Source organism: Protopterus annectens, chromosome 5.part1 (assembly GCF_019279795.1).
Source record: "Protopterus annectens isolate FY-2018-M chromosome 5.part1, PAN1.0, whole genome shotgun sequence".
NCBI lineage: Eukaryota > Metazoa > Chordata > Ceratodontiformes > Protopteridae > Protopterus > Protopterus annectens.
The window spans coordinates 321,760,003-321,782,002 of NC_056736.1; the positions used below are offsets into that span (position 1 = coordinate 321,760,003).

The 22,000-nt window shown below is 40.7% G+C and overlaps 1 protein-coding gene across 4 annotated transcripts in view; it reads right to left on the reverse strand.

Annotated features, from left to right (window-relative positions):
• Window positions 1–22,000, reverse strand: part of TGDS (TDP-glucose 4,6-dehydratase) — a 750,932-nt gene that overhangs the window by 356,498 nt on the left and 372,434 nt on the right. The gene's annotated exons all lie outside the window — the stretch shown is intronic.

Genomic DNA, 22,000 nt, shown 5'->3' on the forward strand with positions numbered 1-22,000 from the left:
CTCTAGGGCGGGACTCTGGCATACAAGCTAAAGAGTCCTCCTGGTGGTGTAAAGGTCCCAGACACACACAACAAGTGTGACCGGCCGTCAGAGATCTTTCAGACAGCATTTCACACACTCTGAAGACACACTTCTTGACAGTCCATAGACATTGTCAAGACAAGTGTAACCCACACACACCACACAACACAAACACACATTTTACACAAGTTTGTTTAGAAAAAAATTACACTTTACACAAGTTTTTCTAGATCCTAGAAAAAACACACACACACACTCCACTACTAAGGGGAACTTATAAGTTCTTTTGAAAAAAAAAAATAAACAGAGAAAGAAGGAAAGGGTCTAAATTAATTAAAGAAATAACTATAATATAGGTAAATTAAAAGGGTTTAAATAGACTATAGATTAGATTACTCTATAATACCTGACCTGAAGAGAAACCAAACACCGGCTGTAGCTGGCAGCGCGGATCTAGGAATGGAGGTACCTAGCATTGTGTGGGATGGGAGGGGAGGGGGCACCGTGGAACCAACTCTCAAGCTTTTTTAGGTGTGTGGCCGGCCGGCCGAGGTCGGGGCAGAGCCATCCAGCAAGAATGAAGGCGAGATGGACAACTTAACATAGACTGACGTTTGTTTGGTACACCAAGGTGGAAGGAAGGGGGAAGAGAGAGGGGCTGTAGTCAGAGGATGGAAGGTTTGTCCTAGAAGAGACCTTCCCCCCTTGAAAATGAGATTGGAAAAAAATATATGGCGATAGGGTTTACCCAGGATTCCTTGGGGAAATGTGACAATGTGACTCTAACCATAGGTTACCTGATCCATTAGTCATGTTAATGCACTAAAAGTGGTAAACCTACACAAATGTAATATATTTTGTGAAAAGCAGACTCCTCGCTTTTACTGAACTCTCATAATCGAAACTTCGTTCCAATACCATATTAAATGCTATAATCACTGTAAACCTCAGAAAATTAAACAGTAAAATACTACAATAGACAAACTACTAGTGTTTTTGGTTTCTTGGTTTTATTTCCTTTGAAGTCAATAACTACACAATTTTCTATATGTTCAATATAACTACAATTTTAGACAGAAATCTTTAGATAAAGGATTTTTCTTTATGACCTCAAAAGAAACATTTTTTTTAAAGTTTGGCAGACTTTTGAGTCTAAAACCCTACATCAAACCTGGGATTTTGATTAACTGAAGAAATGAATTACTTTCTAGACTACACTCTAACTTGCTTTGATATACAAGTTCCTAAATCCTTTCTAAACTGCAACCTAGACATAAGCAAAGAGTTGACAGAAAAGAGATCAACTCAGAAATGGTCAAAAATTAAATTTATTGAAAAAAAAATTTTTATTACATCACTAATAAATAAGGACACTTAATGTAACATTTCACAAAGCCTTTTTCCCCACTGAATGAATACAATAAAGCTATATTATTTTCTGTTTTGATCGCATTACTACAGTAATTGAGACTCTTGGTTACAATATTTGCAGGACTTTACACTCATACAAGCATGTTGGTTTGAAACTGGTTGACCTCTAGCATTACAAACAGTAATATAAATACTGAACTAGAATCAGCTTTATCTCCTTTTCCAAAAGGCCAAAACAATAATCCACTTATATCGACATTTATGTACAAACAAGCTAATATTTATTTTTGCTATGTTAAACACAGGTATAGATGACAGACATGTTCTTTTCTCTGAAGAATTCCACTCAACACTCAAAAAACAGGAGGGAGCCTCAAACCTTGTAAAAGGAACTGAGTTTGTTTCAGTTTTAGAGAGTAAGATCTGACAATTGCCTCTATGTAGGCATTTTTCATCAACTTGTGATGAACCCAAAGCTGTACTTTGGTTAAGATACAATTTTTCACATCTGGTTACTGAAACTCTTGCATGTACTTTTCCACTGTGAAAACTAAAGTCTAAATGGCCTGAATTTTACATGAAGACAGTCCCAGCAGTCACCAGTCTTCAAAGGTTTACAAACTCCCATAACACTCAGAATTTAAATTGGGAAAATGAGTAGCAGCAAAACACTACTACAATAAAATTCATAACTACAGATTGTGCTTAACTCTAAAATAATGAAGCAAATACTTAGGATTAGCTTCCAACTATAAAAAAAAACTTAAAACATAATTTTGAACTTTAGTTGAACACTATATGCATACATACATTTTTTTAACTATAATGTGCTGAACATTCTTCTGCTTGCACGTACTATAAAAGCCTGTAATTAATGTGTACCATTCAGATGCACAGTCACATGCTGGAATGCTCAGTCACATGGCAGAACATGAGTTAAGACAAAACATCTCTGTCATTTTTCAGATCATCTGTTATATCCTGTGAAACATTTGAGCATGCCGCACAGCTTCTGTCTTATGATGTTAAAGCTGTAAGGCTATGGCACGAAAATATGAAGTAATGATTAAAACATATACAAACCAATGTACATATGCCTCCGGATAGCTTGAAATACATTTAATTCCTATGCGTTTTATTCTAGTACAATCAAAGTTTCGGGACCTGACAAGGTACTATAGATCCCTCCATCCTCACCACCTTTTCCCATTTTGTACATGGGGTCAGGGTGTCACTTCAACAGTGACAATCATCTCAAGCCAAGGTTTACACTGCCAGGTGGCTAGCCCTGCCATGGTAGTTCATCTGTATCATTCACTCCAACATGCACTCGCACCTATGACCAATTCAGAGTTCCCAATCCACCTACTGCATGCCTTTAGTGTGTGGGAGGCAACCGGAGCACCAGGAGGAAACCCACGTGACCGCAGGGAAGACATGCAGACTCCACACAGAAGGCACCAGCCAAGAATCGAACCAGAGAACCTCTTACTGTGGGCCAACAATGCTTACCACTGCACCACCTAAGCCACCTAGACCAGGCACTATAGATATCGACAAGGAAATGTTTACTATAAGTTGTATTACTGGTAGATTCCCATAAACTGTTGACCAGATTTTATAAACGTATGTCACTGACACAAAAAAAAAAAAAAAAAAAGAAAAAACAGAGCTGTCATAATGTAGGTGTGTTTGCTTTAATATTGCCCGTTTTTTTTTTTCAGCACTTGAAAAAATATGCTAGAATGCACATGGCTTACAATTTGTTCCAGTTCTGTAGTAGATTAGAACGGGCATATATGTATGTATACGATTATACATGTGCCTGTGTGGCAAAGTGACAAACTGTGGACAATACAACATCTGGAAGCCTCAGAAGCAAGAGAGAGCTATGATGGGGAGGGTGGTGTAATGGTTAAGGTGCTTACCTTAGAAACACAAGGTTCAGGGTTTGATTCTCACATGGGGTAATTGGCTAGGCTTAAAAATGATCCATGAGGACAGTTAGTCTAGTAATAATCTATGAATCTATGAATAATGTCTGCCAATCAAAAAAAAAAAAAAAAGACTTTCAGTTGAGCTGTCAAAGTATGTTGCAGACGTTAACCACAGGGGCAACATCTGATAAGGCATACTGTTAAAACAATTGAACTCTGCAAGTCAGAATACTTATTTTACAACTGTCCATAAATAAGCAGCCATTTAAATAACAAGGCCTGTTTATGCATTACAAAATGGGTAGCAATATGAAGTGCCAGTACAAGTGAATCTCAGAAAGCTGAAGCATTTAAAGCAAATTTTGTAAAGCTATATTCAGATGACTAAACTACCAAATGAATTAAATATGTTTCATCCACTGTCTAAAACCACTTGTCCAAGTGAAGGCTGCAGTAGTAACAAGTTGAGCAGGGTAGATGTGACTTCTCTAGCTTCAGCAACAATCTCTCACTCATTTGATAAGGTAGCCAGATGTTCCCTGGCAAGATGACAATATGTCCGCATACAAGTAGACAAATATAATCTTTTCATGCTTTTTTGGTATGCTCCTGGGGCCTCCTCCCAATCTACTGTGACTGGTACATCTCCCATGGCAGTCTCCCAGGACGCATCCTCATAAGGTGCCTAACCCACATCACACACGCCACTCAGCAAGAAAGTATTGAGCTGCACTCTGAAATCTCCACAGAATGATGGACCGTCATCTGTGCCATGGGCAGCGAGTCCAGTTCCCAAGTATAGGAGCATCATTTCTGCCACTTGCATCTGCAAGCTCATCCTTTCAGTCACTGCCCAAAGCCCATGATTACATGTGCGGATGGGGACACAGAAGTAAATGGAGAGCTATATCCTGTGTCTTGGATCTTGCTACACAACCAGTCTTGCATATTATCTGCATTACTGCTGCATCTGGACACAGATGACGGTCCATCTCCCAGGCTCTTCTACCTCCGTTCATGAACATGATCTCAAGACACAAACTCCAACCTCTGATTTGGAGATGCTGATTTTCATCCCAGCAACATTAAACTCAGGAAAGAATTGCTTCAGTACACGCGGGAGATCACAAGCAACTGAAGCTATGATGAAAATATAAAATGCAAACAGCAGAAATTGCAACATTAACATCTCAGACTAAATGCTTTCCAAACTTTGGCTGGCCCTTGATAAAAATCAAAAAAAGGAGAAGAGCTGCTTGACAGTTTGATTATGGAAGGTGCCCTGAAGCTTTGGAAACTGTCTGGCTGTTACATCTTTGGCAGGATATAACCCATATAGCTAAGGCTACTGCAGCAGTGATTATTCAAGCATCTACTGTTATAATATGTTTACTTACACAACTACACTTTCAGCTATATAGCAACGGAATGCAAATTACTTTTTACCTTTTAAGTCTTTACGGATACATTCAGGACAATACAGACAAATCCTCCTAGCATGTTAAGACCTTTTTTCTTTCTTTTTTTTTTAAAAGACCTTTTGTGACATCATTAGTACAACACACAGAGACTGTTTCTCTATAGTTTAGAAACACGAAGCTTAAAATCAAGCCTGGTGCCCATAAACAATAGGATGCCTACAAAACATCACAAACAACATCCAAAGCAAAGGGTAACATGGTCACACAGATAAACCATTCAGTAAAAACAACAAGAAAGACCAAGTCAAGAAAGAATCTTCACTGTGTAATACCTTAAACTCCCTGTAGTGGTGGCCTATGGAATATATACAAATGAGCCCCTAAAGACATACCAGTGTTTCAAGCATATGACTTCTGACTGTCCATGACTTTGTACTTTTTAAGTCCTTGAATGTACCATAAACACTTTAAAACTAGAAAGTAAAAAGTTATGGTCATTCAGATGCCATGCAGCTGAAACACTGGTATATCCTTAGGAGGTCATTTGTATGCATCTCACAGGCTTCTACCACAGGAGGTTTAATGGTATTACACAATGAAGATTCTAGCTTGGCTGGGTCCTTTTTGAAAATGGGAACAATTATCCCAGTTTTCAAGTTCAGTGGTATTCTTCCAGGCTGCATCCTAGCTGCATCCTAGCCAAAGCAGAAAAGTTTAATCACCACAGTGACCTCATATATCCAAACAGAATCCACTTCAACCATCTGTTTCTGGCACCCACCAGATTCACGCCTTCCTCCTCTCAACAATGTCCCCACTCAAGGTCAGCATTTTTTCAACCTTGTTGAAGGCAGTCAAGGCAACTTCCTGCCTCCTCTTCTCTGAGCCAGAATGAAACCCATTCTCTGTGGGCTTACAAAATTCTTTTCATACTCATGTCTTTGTATTAACAACTGCTGAATTTGCTACTTCTCTGAGTTGCCAGTACTGAATGGTCAAAGACAAATTCTTCCCTGCTAGCACTGCATGGGGTACCTCTTTCTTCAACCAGGCAGCTTTCTCACATCTGGTGTCTACCAGTGGGATCTACTGAACCATCATGACAAGCACCAATTGACTTTTAACCACACTCTGTTACCTGCTCAGCTAATGAGGCGCTGAAGAGGGCCCACTCAATCTCTACATCCCCAACCTCAGCAGGTATATGGAAGAAACTCTTCTAAAAATAGGAGACAAACTCATCACATGCAGAAGCATCAGGCAGGGGTTCCTGGGATACTCTCACTACTAGGTTTGGATTTCCTGGATCTGCTGAGCCATTGTCCCAGCCATGTGATCCAGCTAACTACAAAATATAAGCTGAGAGGAGTGTCTGCCCACCCCCTCCCACACACACACACACACACTCACACACACACACACACACACACACACACACACACACACACACACACACACACTGTCATTCTGACTTCTGACCCAGTCTCCCATGCCATACGCTAGGTCTATCTGCAATCCAAATTCTCCCACTGGTCCAATGCCTAATTTAGGACCAGGGCCAATGAGCAACCTGAGGGCATTTAGGGGGTCTACTGACTATCTTCTAGCCTTTTATATATGACCTACCCACTTTTCTTGTTCTCCCCCTCCACTGTACTCCTTTACACATGAGGATAACTCCCCTCTTTGGACCACACCACCTCTTATGGAGTTTCATTGACAAACCCTCCCTCTTTGGGATGGGCATCCTTCCTGCCACTCAGTTGCCCGAGCCACTAATAGCACTAGGGTTGTCTGGGCCACAGTCGGGTCTTTATCTCTCCATGCCGCCACAGCAGCTGCTAAGCACCTCTCTTAACCCACATTCCAGTACATATGGCCTCAAATCTGACATATGACAATAACGCCAGTCACAATGATCTTCGGAACACAATGCTGAAGCATTCAGAACAGTTACGATCAACATTATACACAAACATTGTGTCCATCATAGACAGTCAATGGCTAGTACAAAAGTCTACAAACAGGCATCTCCATCACTCCTCAGATGAGAGATGAAGTATCAAAGAATGTACATTATTCTATGTATTACCAACTGGTTGATTAATGAAAAATCAAGGGCTTGTAGAAAAGGAAGTAAATCTAATGAATATAATTTTCAGAGGGGTATACCACAAGGATCCATTCTGAGTCCCCTTTTATTCCATGCTTTTATGTCCTCCTTTACTGACGTAGGAGGGTGTTTTTGTTAGCAGAATTTCATAATAATGCAAACAAAGCTGGGCTGCTTACCTTATTAAAGGTTCAACTGGAGATTCATGCTTACCTTTACAGATTATACTCTTGAGTACACTTCAAGGGAGTTTCATTTAATAAAAAAAGTGTAGGGTTATGCACTTGAGAATGAAAATTCCAACTATCTGTATAGCTTACATAACTCTATTATCAAAGTACGTCAGAAATTATAAGACACAGGAATTCTGATAGAAGAAAATATGAGTTTTGGTGAACATGTGGGAAGAGCTCTGAAGAAATGCTATTCAATAATACAATATATTAAAAACTTCATTTTTTTTAAATTTTTGGGGTCTCCTATATCACCCTACAGCCTTGTTACAAAATGCCCCATGTATACACTGAATCTACAATTTACTCTGATCTCCCTGGACTTTACTCCCACTGTGGCTAGCTGTGAGCTCTATTGGCATCCTGGGGGTTTTGCCCATCTAAATTTCATTGGAGGGTTAACTTATGCCCTACCTACCCTTCCGCCCTCCAAGCCTGTTGATGTTTGAGGTGCGGGAATGCAATGAAAGCATGTGGCATTATCGCCGCACCTCTGTGGCCTATGACCTTTACCCCTGCTTGAGATACTTTGTCACAGTGTCACGTCTACTCATTTTAAAGCATCGCCACAACACTTTCATTTGCTGCTATACTGCGTCTTGCTTTGTTGCATGCACATCGAATCAATCCTACTACAAGATCCCAAACCTATAAATCCTATGTATGTGATTTTACATTCCTGTTTTTTTTTTTTTTTTTGCTGTCTGTAATATTTTTCTAAGCAAGTTGTATTCATAAAGAGCATTATTTTATAGTGGATGAAGCAGAAGAACTTTTTCAGGGATGTTATCACTTGTTCCATCCTTAGAGAGCCTTAAGAAAGCATCACTTGCATGATGAAAATGTTAACATGATGCCATTAGACAGTGGGATAGCTAACCATTCACACACATGCACGCACACACACACAGACATGCACCAAGATCACACAGTGATGAGGAAAACAGCAGTTTCTTTAACTCCACTAATCATTGATTTTGCATTACTATACTACAGATATACTGCCTCCCTAACAGATTAAAGAGAAACTGATCAACAGTCAGAAATACCCACTTTGACAATTCAGTCAACAAATTTAATGAAAACCTTACTGTTATAAGACCAGTTACAGCAAGCAAGACAGGACTAATTCTGTGTGTACTAAAGGCAATGGGAGGAAAAATGAAGAACTTTAAAAAGGCATGCATCCCATCATATATGGTATTCCTCCCTCTCTGAATGTGATAATTCTCAATGACATATGATCCACATCAGGAAGTCAATTATGCAAGGATCTGAGGGGACATAGTTGACAAATGTTGGCTAATGTTGTCCTGCACAGCCTTCATTTACACAGGAAATTAAGATGAGCACAGCAAAGACTTGAACTATATTTACTTTTGTTATCTCTTTTTCAAGGATTGGTACAGAGATGGCAAATAACCAATTACTTTTGAACTAGCCTGAAGTAGATATGATGAAGGAACTAATAGCCTGAAGTCTACAGTTTGGTAATAAATATATTCTATACTGCTAAATGTAGCATAGTGTACCTGAGACAGTGAAAGACTATGGCAGACTTCAAGTGAAGGTTGAGAACCTCAGCAGAGAGCATTAATGAAATTTTTGTGGCACCACACAATGTAAAAACAGCATCAAAAATGCTTTTGAGACCTCAGTCTCCAATTACATTACACTGTTGTATTTCAACTAGGGCTACTAAGAAACTTCCAGTGTAAAACCTGCAGGTAGAGAAGTGTTTGGAGTGAAAACAATGCCAGCAACACAGAGTTTTGTACTAATCCCGTGCTGTTGGAATGACAGAGTACCTCTGGTGGCATTTCTTCCAGTGGTTAAGTTCACTGACGCAGCCATTTGCTCTTAATGATAGCTGACAATTGCAAGTGTATGATGTCCTTGATGTTAATGAGAAAGTTTATAGTCACCTTGAATAAGCTGCTGTTCAGATCATTCTCAATCATTCCCAGACTGGACTGATGATGTGTCTGGAATAGTTACAGAAACAAAACTACAGCCCCGAGGCAATAAAAATAATATCTGCATGTTTAAACAAAACAAGAAAGTGACTAAAACACAGGGAATGTATGAGGCATACAAGATAATGGTCAGGTAAAAGCAAGCAAACGTTTAGCTTTTTTTACATAATGTGCTAACTGCAATTCTAGAGGCCACCTAAAATCAAAAGTCTAGAAATGGTAAAACATAGTAGTAGGCTGCAAGCATGACGACCACTACTGTTTATACAGTATGGTATGAGTCATTTGAATAAGTTTAAAATTTGTATAAAAAAATTAAAAAATTCTGCTCAAGAAATATAGTCATGCTCAGTGCACACTAATTTTATAAAGGAAAATGTATATAAAGTACAGTTGTGCAAGTATATTTACCATATCAGTAGTTGTTTAATGATCACTGCTGCAGTAGCCTTATCTATCTGGGTTATATCCAGCTAATGATATAACAGCTGACCAGCTTCAAAAAAATCAAGGCACCTTCCGCATGTCCAGGCAGCTGACAGCTCCAGTATAGCCATAGAAAATCAGCAGTCTGTACACTAATCCATTCAGACCTTTTATGCCAACTGAATTAGGGAGGCAAGAGCCTGGAAAAAGAGCAATGCTATGCAAATAAAATTCAATGTCCACTACCTGGTAACAAAAATATACAAAAAATAAGGAGGATGGAGACAGTGAGCAGATACTGCAGTAGTGAACATTCAAACATTTACTGAGATTATGCAGCTGTACTATGTTCACAATTTGATCACTGCTGCAGAAGACTTAGCTATATGGATGAACTACCATAGCTTATACTGACTGGAAGGAGAAAGGAAAAGGAGGTTCAGAAATCCCTGGAGAATGATCCAGGGTGTGACGTTCCCACTCTGGACCAGTAATCAAGGAGCATGAATGCTCACTACAGACACTAGAGAGAGAAGCGTTCACTTGGAATACAAATGGATACACTCAGCATTTCCAGAGGCAGACTTCTCTGCATCAAGCACAATTTCCGTTAAGAGCACACAGAGAACACAGTCAGCCCAGGGTCTGGATTTCTCTGTCTCTTCCCAGGTCCCCAATAAGGCTCTCCATTGGCACAGCTGTGTTCAGCATCCTCTCTGTGAAACGAGTGCTTCATGTCCCTGCCCCAAGTAGCTGACACACACACTCTGAGATTTAATGTTCACACACACACACACACACACACACACACACACACACACACACACACACACACACACCTGGGAAAGGCTGGCACAGATTACCTGCTCTACCAACTTTGCCCAGACTATAAGGTAGATTCACTGCCACCAGTCAGTTACTCTAAGGCTCTTAAAACAGTATCCAATTATGCTGACTGAAATTAATAGTAATACAAATGGTAATGTTGACCAAACAGCCAGGCTTTCAGGAGTAGTCATAGTTATCACCAATTAAATATACGCAAATACTCTCAAAGCTTAAATATTTTCTAAAAGGACCAGCCACAATGAAAAGTATAAATGTATTTAATAATAAATAATGAAAGAACAAGAGAATACTAAATATCTCTCTCGCTCTCTCTCTCGTCTTTCGGCTTTTCCCGGTTAGGGGTCACCACAGCGGAACTCCCATCTGCTAATGATTGGCAATGGATTTTTACGGTGCCGAGTTGCCAGCTCGATGCCCAACCTTCAAAGAAGGCATGCCCATTCACGCATGCACCTACCTGCATGTCTTTATCACTCGACCACAGAGAGGACATGCAGACTCCACACAGAAGGCGCTCCAGCCGAGAATACTAAATATCCAATTATAGTAAACACTAGAGTTACAATCACAAGAAATATTAAAAATAACGCAGCTGGAAAGATTCCCACAGTTAAAGAAAAACAATACTTAACTATTCTCATGATTAATCTAAAAGAGTTACTATTCCCTGGTTCACTGACTAGAGCAAAGCAAGATGAAGTAGGTGGCTGGTCTTCCTTCTTTGTCAGGTTGCCAAGAAACAGACTGCCCAGTCTCACTGACAGTCTTCTCAACATAATATCTAAATATTATTTCTGGAATAGCTTACAGAATTACATCACATCTGGTCATCTGACCCTGTTTCCCACACTATCAACAACACTAGAAGCCAGGATTTTAGCACCTATGCGTTCCCATACACACAGAGCTTTGCTCAGATCTGCTGCAGCTCCTGAAGTCATAAAACAATTTCAAACCTCTACCCTTCCAGAGTAGAATTGGCGCCCTGCTACAGACAATAAAAAAGGCTTCCTAATACTTGGTTTCCCAAACATATTGCTTCTAGCTGCAAACCAGAACTGTAAAATATAATCTTTATGGCCTAATTTAATTTCCACTATTTTTTTTTTCAAAATTTGCTGCAGCTGGATTGTGATTAACCACTTCTCTTCCAATATCATCTGTTAAAACATATACATTTATTTCAGTTACAATACTACATGTACATTTCTTTTCTTTCCAGCTGCACACACTATTGATATAAATTTTAACACAAGCAACTTTACAAATACATTTTCAACACAAGCATCTGGACAAATCAGTTTGATATACAATGACTTGCAATTCTTTACAAACTTCCAGCTAGCCGTGCCGGCATATGTTACACATGCACTGCCCTATGTCTCCTGGCATAGCTGGTAGTACCTCCTACTGTTACACAGGGAAACATAAATGATTGATACACTTATTTATTACTGCCAACATCTCTTTTTTTATCCCTAAGATCCTGCACTATTACTCGCATAGGTAAAGCTCTTCAAGCAAAGTCTGAGGCATCAGTAGTTACAGCCTGTGCTGGAGATGGAAAGGAAAATAGCGACCTAGATTCAGATAAAACTGGTCTCTTCATCAAAGAAGATGCTTCTCACAAACCTCAAAATGTGAATCTGAAATATCAGGGAATGTTTATGTTGGGACCATACTGATTTTAGATACCACTGAATTTTTCTCATGTGGAGTCTGACTAAAGGAATGCCACAAATCCTAGTATTCTAAAATTCCCTTCCTGAAGCCTTGGATTGAGTGGAAAAACTAAGTGAACAGATCTAGATACAGATCTACTTTTTCATGTAGAAGAAAAGTTACTTTTACTGAGGTATCTAGGAGATACTTGAGGAAAGCAGTCCTGTGAGAAGGGGGTCAAACAAGACGTTTGGATGTTCCGCTAAAACCTCAATTCTGATCAGATCTCTCGCCCAAGCTTGAGACTCCTGACACTTTGAAAAAAAAACTCTACAAATATGAGAAATTTGTCTAAATAAGTAAAAATGTGAGTCTTGTAGTCTGCAGTAGGTTACTTGTGACTACCTTTGGAGCAGTGGCTAACCCAGGAAGTAATGCAGAAAACTGAATGTGTAAGCCAGATACAGAAAAATTTAAGAAAGATTTGAATATGGAGCTAGGGAAATGTGATAAGCATCTTTTAAATCTAGGGTCATTAAAAGACTTACATGGGGAATGAAATGTAACATGCAGTGAAGGAGTAACATTGTGAGCCTTGGAACTTTCACATACTGGAAAGGTCCGACTGGCTACCCATCAGGCTTCTTTCTTTGTCCCCAGTCATATTCTTGAATAAAACTCTTCCCTTCTGAGAAGTTGGGACAGCTTCTATCATCCCCTGAATTATCAGATTCAGAATGATAGGGGGAAAAGAAGTTTCATCTAGCAGGTGAAGATGAATCCCATTAAAAGGAAGGTGTGATTCCCACTGCTATCTATATCCCTGAAAAATCACTCTGAACCCATTTTTTCTGAGACTGTTACCAGAGAGAAACAGAGTGTCAGATTTTGGGAATGAATTAGAGGCTGGCCAGGTTGCGAAATGAGAATTTTTTAGAAACTCGTTCTGACTTGTTAGACTGCCCTGATTTCTGGGAGGCTCGTCCGACTCTTCATTTTTTTTAAGCCCCCTTGGCATTGCTTTTTAAAAGCCTGTTTATGAATAGCTTGCTGTGTCTGCTTATGTTGCTTTTTGTAAAATATTGCAGAGGTACCTGTAAAATCCTTAACAAATTTGGAAAAGGAAGGCTAAAGTATTTGAGAAACACCTTGAATCAGCTTCCACACTCATTACATTATTAAGGACCTCTGCAACAGATGGTCTAAATATAACCCTTCTATCCAAGGCTGAACTCTGCAAGTAGTAGCAGTTGAATTAGAAGCACACTTAAAGAATGTTGTCACTTCAGTTAGTAAAGCAAGAAGATAAAAAGACTAGTTTTAGTCATGCAATTGAAAATAAACCATAATATTCTTCATATTCTCAAAAACTTTAACATGTGAGATTAAAAAAGAATTCTAAAATTAAGCGTTACAGGAGAATACACTTTTTTCCAAATTTTTCAATGGCTTTGCCCATCCTCATCAGAGAAGGATCAATTAGCATTTACCATATATTTAGCAGTAGCTGGGTTTACCAAGGAAATCCATACTGGATCTGATCCGGGGTTAGAAAATAAAACTTATAACAGTGAGGAACTTTATACAACCAATGTGCTTTCTTACAGACAGCAGGTTGGCTATCAGGCAAGTTACAGACTGTAATAGATATATCCTCCAATGTTGGAAGCACAAGAGGAACTCGAGGAGGTTCAGAAAAATGCAATTGTAATAAATCATAATACTGATTTAATGATAGTGGAAGATCATTATGCTCTTATTAAAACAACTGCTTCATTTTGGATATTGTTTCAGAAAAAGAAAATCCTTCCAACGTACTACCCAAAGAAACACTCCTCAGAATAATAATCAGAAATCTGAGGAGAAAAAACAAAAATTGTCCCCTCGCAGTCACTTTCCTGTTCAATGCCCTGAACAGCCTCTGAGAGTGAAGATTCCCTGTTTATCTTACCTATAACACTGGAACTGGTGGGGGTCAAGAGTCTGACATAAGCCAAATAAGTCACTCTCCAAAGTAGCTGAGACAGGAAAAAATACTTTTTTGCTTCTTTTTCACTGGAATTTCTAAAGAAGCAGATCTACATTTGATAGGTAAAACCTCCAAGGCATCTTAGTCTAGCTAGGCAGAGAGGTATTTCTTGCTCCTTTCTTCATGACCAGCAAGAATGGTTCTGTTCTTCCCTTGCCCACAAAGTGCACTCCAACAGCTGCAGAAGACATGACTAACTCCTGGTCCATGGTGGCTGTAGGGACTACACCAGAGACAAAGAAAAAGATAAATGGTCTTTGGAAATGACTGACACAACAGAGTCACTCATCTGCACTTGAGGCAATTTAGTATCCTGCTGAAGGGGCAAATGCTGCTTGGAATTTGTTTTTCTTTTTGTGTCTGGCAGCAGGAATAAATAAGGAACTTGTAGATTGTTCCATGGTGAGGCTGGAAAGGATACCTGATTCTCAGGGAAGCCAGACAGCAGCAGTCAGTGAAACAGGTAAATATGAACAAAGTTGATTTTTCCACCAAAACACAGTGAAAAGTACTTTAAAATCTTAACTAGAGCACCCAAAAGAAATTTAAAGGAATACTTATGCAAGAAAAATGTTTTTAACAACTTTTTTCCTCAAAAGTTAAAAGCAATGTTCCTGATTAAAAAAAAATTACTAAAAGCCTCGTGACAGTCTGAATAAACACTTTTTTATGTAAAACTATTAAATTTTATGCTAGGAAGAAGTTTACTATTAGAGAGAAAATAAGATGTGGAAGTTTTTTTCCCTTAAGGGAATTTATCTGCCTATCAATGAAAAAGTATTATCCAACCGTCAATCTTCAAAAGCCTGCAAGAGAAGAGCTCTTCAGTGGCAGGAAAAAATGAAGAGCTTGGCACCCAAACCATTTTTTATTCAGCTCTGTTCAAGTTGGTCAATGGTTTGGGTGACTGGATGGTGCCCTTAAGCTTTGGAAGCTGGTTGGCTGTAATATCCTTAACAGATAATACCCATATAGCTAAAGCTACTTCAGCAGTGATCAAATGATGAACATCTCAGTGCTGGTTTGCAACCAGTTCTATACATGTGTGTGTCAAGTACAGTACATGACAGTGTTCTAAAAAAGAAACAAAACACAGAGTGGCAATCTTATTTTGTTAGGAGACAAGGTTCAAGTCTAAGTTTTAAGTCATTTTGGTCTAGCTTACCCTTTATTTACTTATTTTTGCCTCACAACACTGCTACTTTTATCATTTACACATCCGGCTGAATCTAACCTTGAGGGGATAAGGTGGCATTATCAGTCAGAACTAGCAGGTGCTAACAATGGCCAGTCTTGCAGTTCCTGCTTTCCTGCTGTTTGGTTAAAATGTGGTTGACCATGGACAGCATTATTTAAGCTGTTATAATGCTGACTTCCATGTCATGCAGCTTTCTTTTAAATCTGCTAATAATGTATATCCCCCCCCATACAAATAAAATATTGGAAAGAACTGTCCTGGGTTTTGAAGAGAAAACATATGATTGGGCCAGTTAGACTGACTGCAAGTGTTATTAGTAAAAAAGGTTCTACATGAGCTTCTCTACATACATAACTTATATAACATCATAAACAGCAAGTACAAACACGGACAAATTAATGGACTGCTACAATGCTGAAAACGCTCTAAGAGAAGATTTTGTAGGCTTGCGTAATTAGAAAATCATTCTTTCCATCTCATTTCTCCGTAAAATTCGCTGGTTCTCCTTGGTAAAGCTGGAAATATATTCTGGGCCCAAAGATATGTCTGATAATTGATCAACAAAGATACACATTGGTACGAACAAACCTGGATGAGATAGGCACTGATGTGGATATGCAGAAGTAATAACAAATGGGAAGAGAAATACTGAGGCTGAGAACTGATTCTTGTAGCTGAACTTTCTGCAAAACCTGGAACTGAGGTATGGAAATGAGACAATATATCACTAGTCCAGTGAGTATAAAGAGAAAGTATAGTTTTGTACCTACCATAAATGTAGATGTTCGAGTGTACACCCTGCTGCAGTCATCACACTTGGGTTATCCTGTCAGGCTGTCCCGCAGTCGGCCTGAATTCCAAAGTCTTGGTCCGGCGTCAGTTGCTGTCACTTCTTCCCTGATGTCAGTGCGCCAGGGGTATATATGATGCATCCGACGCCATTTTCTTCAGTTTTTCTTGTCCCAGATGTCAGGTGCCCCCAAAAAGGTGGTCAGTAATTAGTACCAATCTAAAAAATTTAGCACAAACACAACATCCCTCCAGCTATAAGCAAATACATCACAAAGGTATTGTAAAGATTTAGTTAGTTAGGTCAGAGGGGATGGCGGGAGGGTAACCTGGACTGCAGCAGGGTGTACACTCGAACATCTACATTTATGGTAGGTACAAAACTGTACTATGTTCATCGTGTTACCCTGCTGCAGTCATCACACTTGGGTAGAATCCCAAAGCTAAGGATGGGAGGAGGAGTCGAAGAGGGTTAGAGGAGGCTAGAAGGCCCTGCAGAACTGCAGTGGCAAAGCCAGCTCTAGTCTTAGAGTAAAGTGGTAAGTGGTAGTGTTTGGTGAAGGTGTGTACTGAACTCCAAGTTGCAGCTTCCAAAATATCCTTGGTTGGCACCCCCCCTGAGGAAGGCTGTAGCTGCAGCCCTGGTAGAGTGGGGCCTTATGGTAGCAGGAACTGGTTTTCCATGATGGGTATAGCAAAAATAAATGCAATGTCCTATCCATTTGGAAATGGTCTGTTTTGATATAGCCTTCCCTTGTGAAGCTGCAGCATATGATAAAAAGAGCTGGTCCGATTTTCTGAAAACCTTAGTTTTATCCAAGTACTAACAAAGTTGCTTGTGAATGTCCAAGGAATGCAGGAGTGTTTCTCCTTTGTTCTGTGGATTTGGAAAGAAGGTGGGTAAGTGGATGGATTGATTTAGGGCCACACTGGATACCACCTGAGGAAGGCTGTAGCTGCAGCCCTGGTAGAGTGGGGCCTTATGGTAACAGGAACTGGTTTTCCATGATGGGTATAGCAAAAATGAATGCAATGTCCTATCCATTTGGAAATGGTCTGTTTTGATATAGCCTTCCCTTGTGAAGCTGCAGCATATGATAAAAAGAGCTGGTCCGATTTTCTGAAAACCTTAGTTTTATCCAAGTACTAACGAAGTTGCCTGTGACTGTCCAAGGAATGCAGGAGTGTTTCTCCTTTGTTCTGTGGATTTGGAAAGAAGGTGGGTAAGTGGATGGATTGATTTAGGGCCACACTGGATACCACCATTAGTTCGTAGAGAAACTCTGTCTTGATGGAAAATAAGGAAAGGTTCTACTGCCATTAGTGCCTGAAGCTCTGAGACTCTTCTGGCTGAAGTTATTGGCAGTAGCAGGGCAGTCTTCCATGATATAAACTTTAGATCAGCAGAGAAAGCTGGTTCAAAAGGAGGTAGCGTAAGTTTTTCCAGAACAAAGTTGAGGTCCCAGGTTGGTGTAGGTGCTCTCCTGGGGGGGCCTAATGTTTTTTGCCCCTCTGAGGAACTGCCTTAGAAGTGGATGTGAAAATAAGGGTGGATCTGTGTTGTAGTGGGCTGAAATAGCTGAGGCGTGGATTTTAATATATGAAAAAGAAAGTCATTTGAGCAACATCTCAGTTAAATACTGTAGAATCTGAGGCATGTGAGGCTGAAGGGTATTTTGGCCTTTAGCTTGGTTCCAGGTGCAAAACCTTTTCCACTTGTCCGAGTAGGCCTTCCTGGTGCTGGGCCTCCTAGCTTCCAGAATAACATCCATAACTGCTTGAGGAAGAGGAGCTGGCTGGTTGCTTAGGTGATTTGCCATGCAGCCAAATTTAAGGTTTTGAGCTGGCTGTGTAGAATCTGATTGTCTTGCTGTGTGGGCAAATGAGCAATTTGTGGTAAAATCCAAGGTGGGCCATGGGCCATATTCCTTAATAGTGGGTACCAGTGCTGGCATGGCCAGTCTGGGGCTATGAGTATCATTCTGGGTCTCTCCTTTCTGACTTTCAGAAGCACCTTTGAGAGAAGGGGCAATGGAAGGAAGGCATATACTGTCAGGTTTTTCCTACTGAATGAGACTGCGTCCACTTTCCAAGCTTGATGGTGAAGTGTCCTTGTACAAAATTTTGTTAGCTGATAGTTTTGGGGGCTGGCAAACAGGTCTATGTCTGGGTGGCCCCATTTTTCAGTTATCATTGCAAATACTTGTGGATCCAGTTTCCACTCGTGGGGATCCATGATGTTTCTGCTGAGGTCGTCTGCCAATGTGTTCTTTTTTCCTAGCAGGAATTGAGCTTGTAGCTGAACTTGGTAAGCCAGTGCTGTGTTCCACAAGGTCATTGCTTGCCTGCATAGAGGGTAGGAGTGTGTACCCCCTTGTTTGTTTATGTACCACATTACTGTGGTGTTGTCCGTCCTTATTGTAAGCAGTCCTGGATGTAAGAGGTTCTTGAAGGCTGTCAGGGCATTCTGTACAGCTAGCATCTCTTTTTGATTGATGTGCAGATTCCTTTGATCTGCAGTCCATATGCCTTGAACGCACTGTCCTGCCATGTGTGCCCCCCAGGCATAGTCTGATGCATCTGTTGTCATTGTTTGCCTGGCTGGGGGCAAGGTGAAAGGCTGACCCCTGTTGAGGTGACATGCCTGTGACCATCATAGAAACTCTTGTTGAAGGCAGGGAATGAGAGAGATCATTGTGTCCAAGCTGTGGCTGTGTTGAGACCATACGCTTTTTAGTTACCACTATAATTTCCTCATATGCAGCTTTGCAAATGGTATTAGTAGTATGCAAGATGCCATGAAGCCCAAGGCCTGCAGAATTTTTCTTGCAGGGAGTTGGGTCTTTGTTGCCATTGTTTTGAAATATTGAGTCAATTGTAGTTGTTTGTCTGGCGTCAGATAAGCCTTCTGGGCCATTGTATTCAAGCTGGCACCCAGGAATGTCATATTTTGTGAGGGTACTAGTTTTGATTTCTTTTCGTTTACTGTGTACCCTAGGCAACTTAGAAGATGTTTTACAAAAGCCAGATGTTGTAAGAGGATGTCCTTGCTTTCTGCTTGGATGAAGCAGTCGTCCAGGTATGGGTATATTTGAATTCCTCTTTGTCTGCAGTATACAATTACTGGTGCCAGGCATTTTGTGAAAAACCTGGGCACAGTGGATAAGCCAAAGGGCAGTGCAGAGAATTGGTAATGGGTTGAACCTGCAATGAAACGGAGGTATCTTCTGCAATTTTGTCTGAAAGGGACATGCAGGTATGCCTCTTTGAGGTCCAACGTTACTAGCCATGCTTTCTTGCCCAACATGGGAAGAAGCTGCTGTAGTGTTAGCATCTTGAATTTGGGTACTTGTAAGAAGGTGTTTAGAATTGAAAGGTCCAGAATTGGTCTCCGGGTATTGTCCTTTCTGGGGACTAGAAAGAGTCTTGAGTAAAATCCTTGGCCTTGCTCCCGTGTAGGTACCAGTTGAATGGCTCTCATGTCCATGAGAGTTGTAATTTGTTTTTGTGCCTCTGCCCATTGATTTTGTGGCAGGTTTGGCATTCCTCTTTTCATTGGCAAGGTGTGGAAATGGAATCTGTATCCTTGTGAAATTATGTCTAGGACCCATTTGTCCTTTGTGACGATGCGCCAGTTGTCTGAAAAAAGTGCTAATTTTCCTCCCAAGGGAGCTGCCAAGACAGTCTTGCTTGGCCATATGAGGTTTAAGTCATTGTGTTTGCCTTCTAGTAGTTTGGGGCCTGTCTTCTCCTCCGTTCTGTGTTGCAGTGCCCCATTGTCAAGGTTTGTAGTGGGTTTGGTTGTCCTCTGCCTCTGGGGCGTCTGTATTTACCCCTCTGTGGTCTGTCAGTAGCTGGAAAGGACCAATTTTTTGTTGGTCAATTTCTGTTGAAGCGAGGAGGCTGAACCTGTAAAAAATCTTTGACCGTCTGTATAGATTTTGCCTTATCCTCCATTTTCTTTAAGACTTCTTCTGCTTTAACTCCAAATAGGACATCCTGCTGTAAGGGAGCATCTAGAAGCTTTGCTTTAACATGATCAGGCAGAGTTTGTTCCTTTAACCAAGCATGCCTACGTATAACAGACCCAGTAACAGCTGCTCTACAGGAAGCTTCCAAAGAATCAAATCCACATTGTAAAGTATGTTTGCCCACCTGTTCAGCTGCATGCAACAGATCCTGCATTTCTTTCAAATCAGACTGTTGAGGGAGTGTGCTCATTTTTTTGTCTTATTTGAGACATTATAAATTGCTGGTATTTTAGCATGTGAAATTGACAATTTAGTGCTCTCATAGCTAGAGTGGCTGAGGTGTAAAACTTTTTCCCCCACCTGTCTAGTGCTCTGGAGTCCCTTCCAGAGGGTACATGATATTTTTCCATAGAAGCCTTAGCCCCTTTGGGACCCTGGGAGATAGTCTCTGGGTCAGCAACAGGGCTTTTATAAAGGAATTTGTGGGAGTCAGGCACTCTATAATATCTGTCTGGTTTGGCTGGTGCAGGAGGCAGAGAATCTGGATTTAAACTAGATTCTAAGTAAACATCATCCACAATGTCTAAAACTGGGGGGATAGCAAGAGGTCTGTGCTGGGGGAGTAAAAGAAACTCTATGAGCCTTTTCTTTGAGTCAGAGTAGTCCTGACCTTCCCAGTGAAAATGTTCCCTCATAGTGTGTAAAGTTTCCCCAAAGGAGCAGTCTTTCAGGGGGAGAAGCTGACGGAATGGAATCCTCAGCATCAGAATCTTCATAAGGGGGAAAGGAGTAATCTTGTTCCTCAGAGGAGCCTGAGGAAATAGACACTTGATCAGAGGAGGCATAATCTTCCTCTTGTCTAGGCCTTTTGTCCGAGGGGGGGGGGTTGGGAACCCCTGATTAAAGAGATCAAATCTTCAGCCATTTTAAGCATCTGTTTCTTAGGCATGGGGCCTTGAACTGGAGACTGAAGTGCAGTCTTTTTTGGTTTAAGAGGAGTCTTAAGCTTAGGATACGTTTTTATAGTGAGCGTCATCGGTCTGAAGACACCTTCAGAAACCGAAGGTGTTTCTACAGCACCGACATCTCTTTCTGCAATGTCGTTGGTAGGGCCTAAATAAAAAGGCTGCGTCGGCCTAGCACTCTCCGCCAAAGGATCCGAAGCGGTCTCTGATTCCAATTCTGTGGTAGCCAGGGGCTGCATAAGAGCCTCACTGAAACCCGGTGAACCGGAGACCGGCCCAGCCGAGGCCTCGGAGTCTGGCTTGGGTCTAGGCTGCCTGTCCTTATCCTTGCATTTTTTGTGCACGCCGGCAGTTGCTTGCTCCGACGGCATTGTGTAGTTAAATTTTCTACTAAAGTAGTGTCGTGCGAAATCAAAGCGTCGTTTTATAGTATGCTTATTGAACCTAGCACAAAATCGACAACCAGTGACGTCATGGTCTGGGCCCAGGCAAGGTATACAATAAGAATGAAAATCCTTATGAGGTATTTGCTTCCCACAAGAAATACAATTGTTAACTTTTTCTGACATTGGTCTGAGGCAAGAAAAGTTTCCCCAATGGGGTACTTAGCTTTATTGAAGACTTCGGATCTGAAATTCAACTTAGAAAATCTCAGGAGTCGGCCGACCGGCACTGCTTCGACGAACTGCTTCTGCTTCGGGCACCGCGCGGCAAGAAAGACTGAAGAAAATGGCGTTGGATGCATCATATATACCCCTGGCGCACTGACGTCAGGGAAAAAGCGACAGCAACCGACGCCGGACCAAGACTTTGGAATTCAGGCCGACTGCGGGACCGCCTGACGACAGGATAACCCAAGTGTGATGACTGCAGCAGGTAACACGATGAACATCACATGAATGTCAGAGTCTGCCTTGGCTACTGTTTACTTCAACAAGTGTCTAATTGTTCATTAACAGTTGCATTGTGTAGAAATTCTGACTTTACAAAAGATTTTACAGAAAAAGACACTAGGTGCAAAAAGAAAATAACAGTTGTG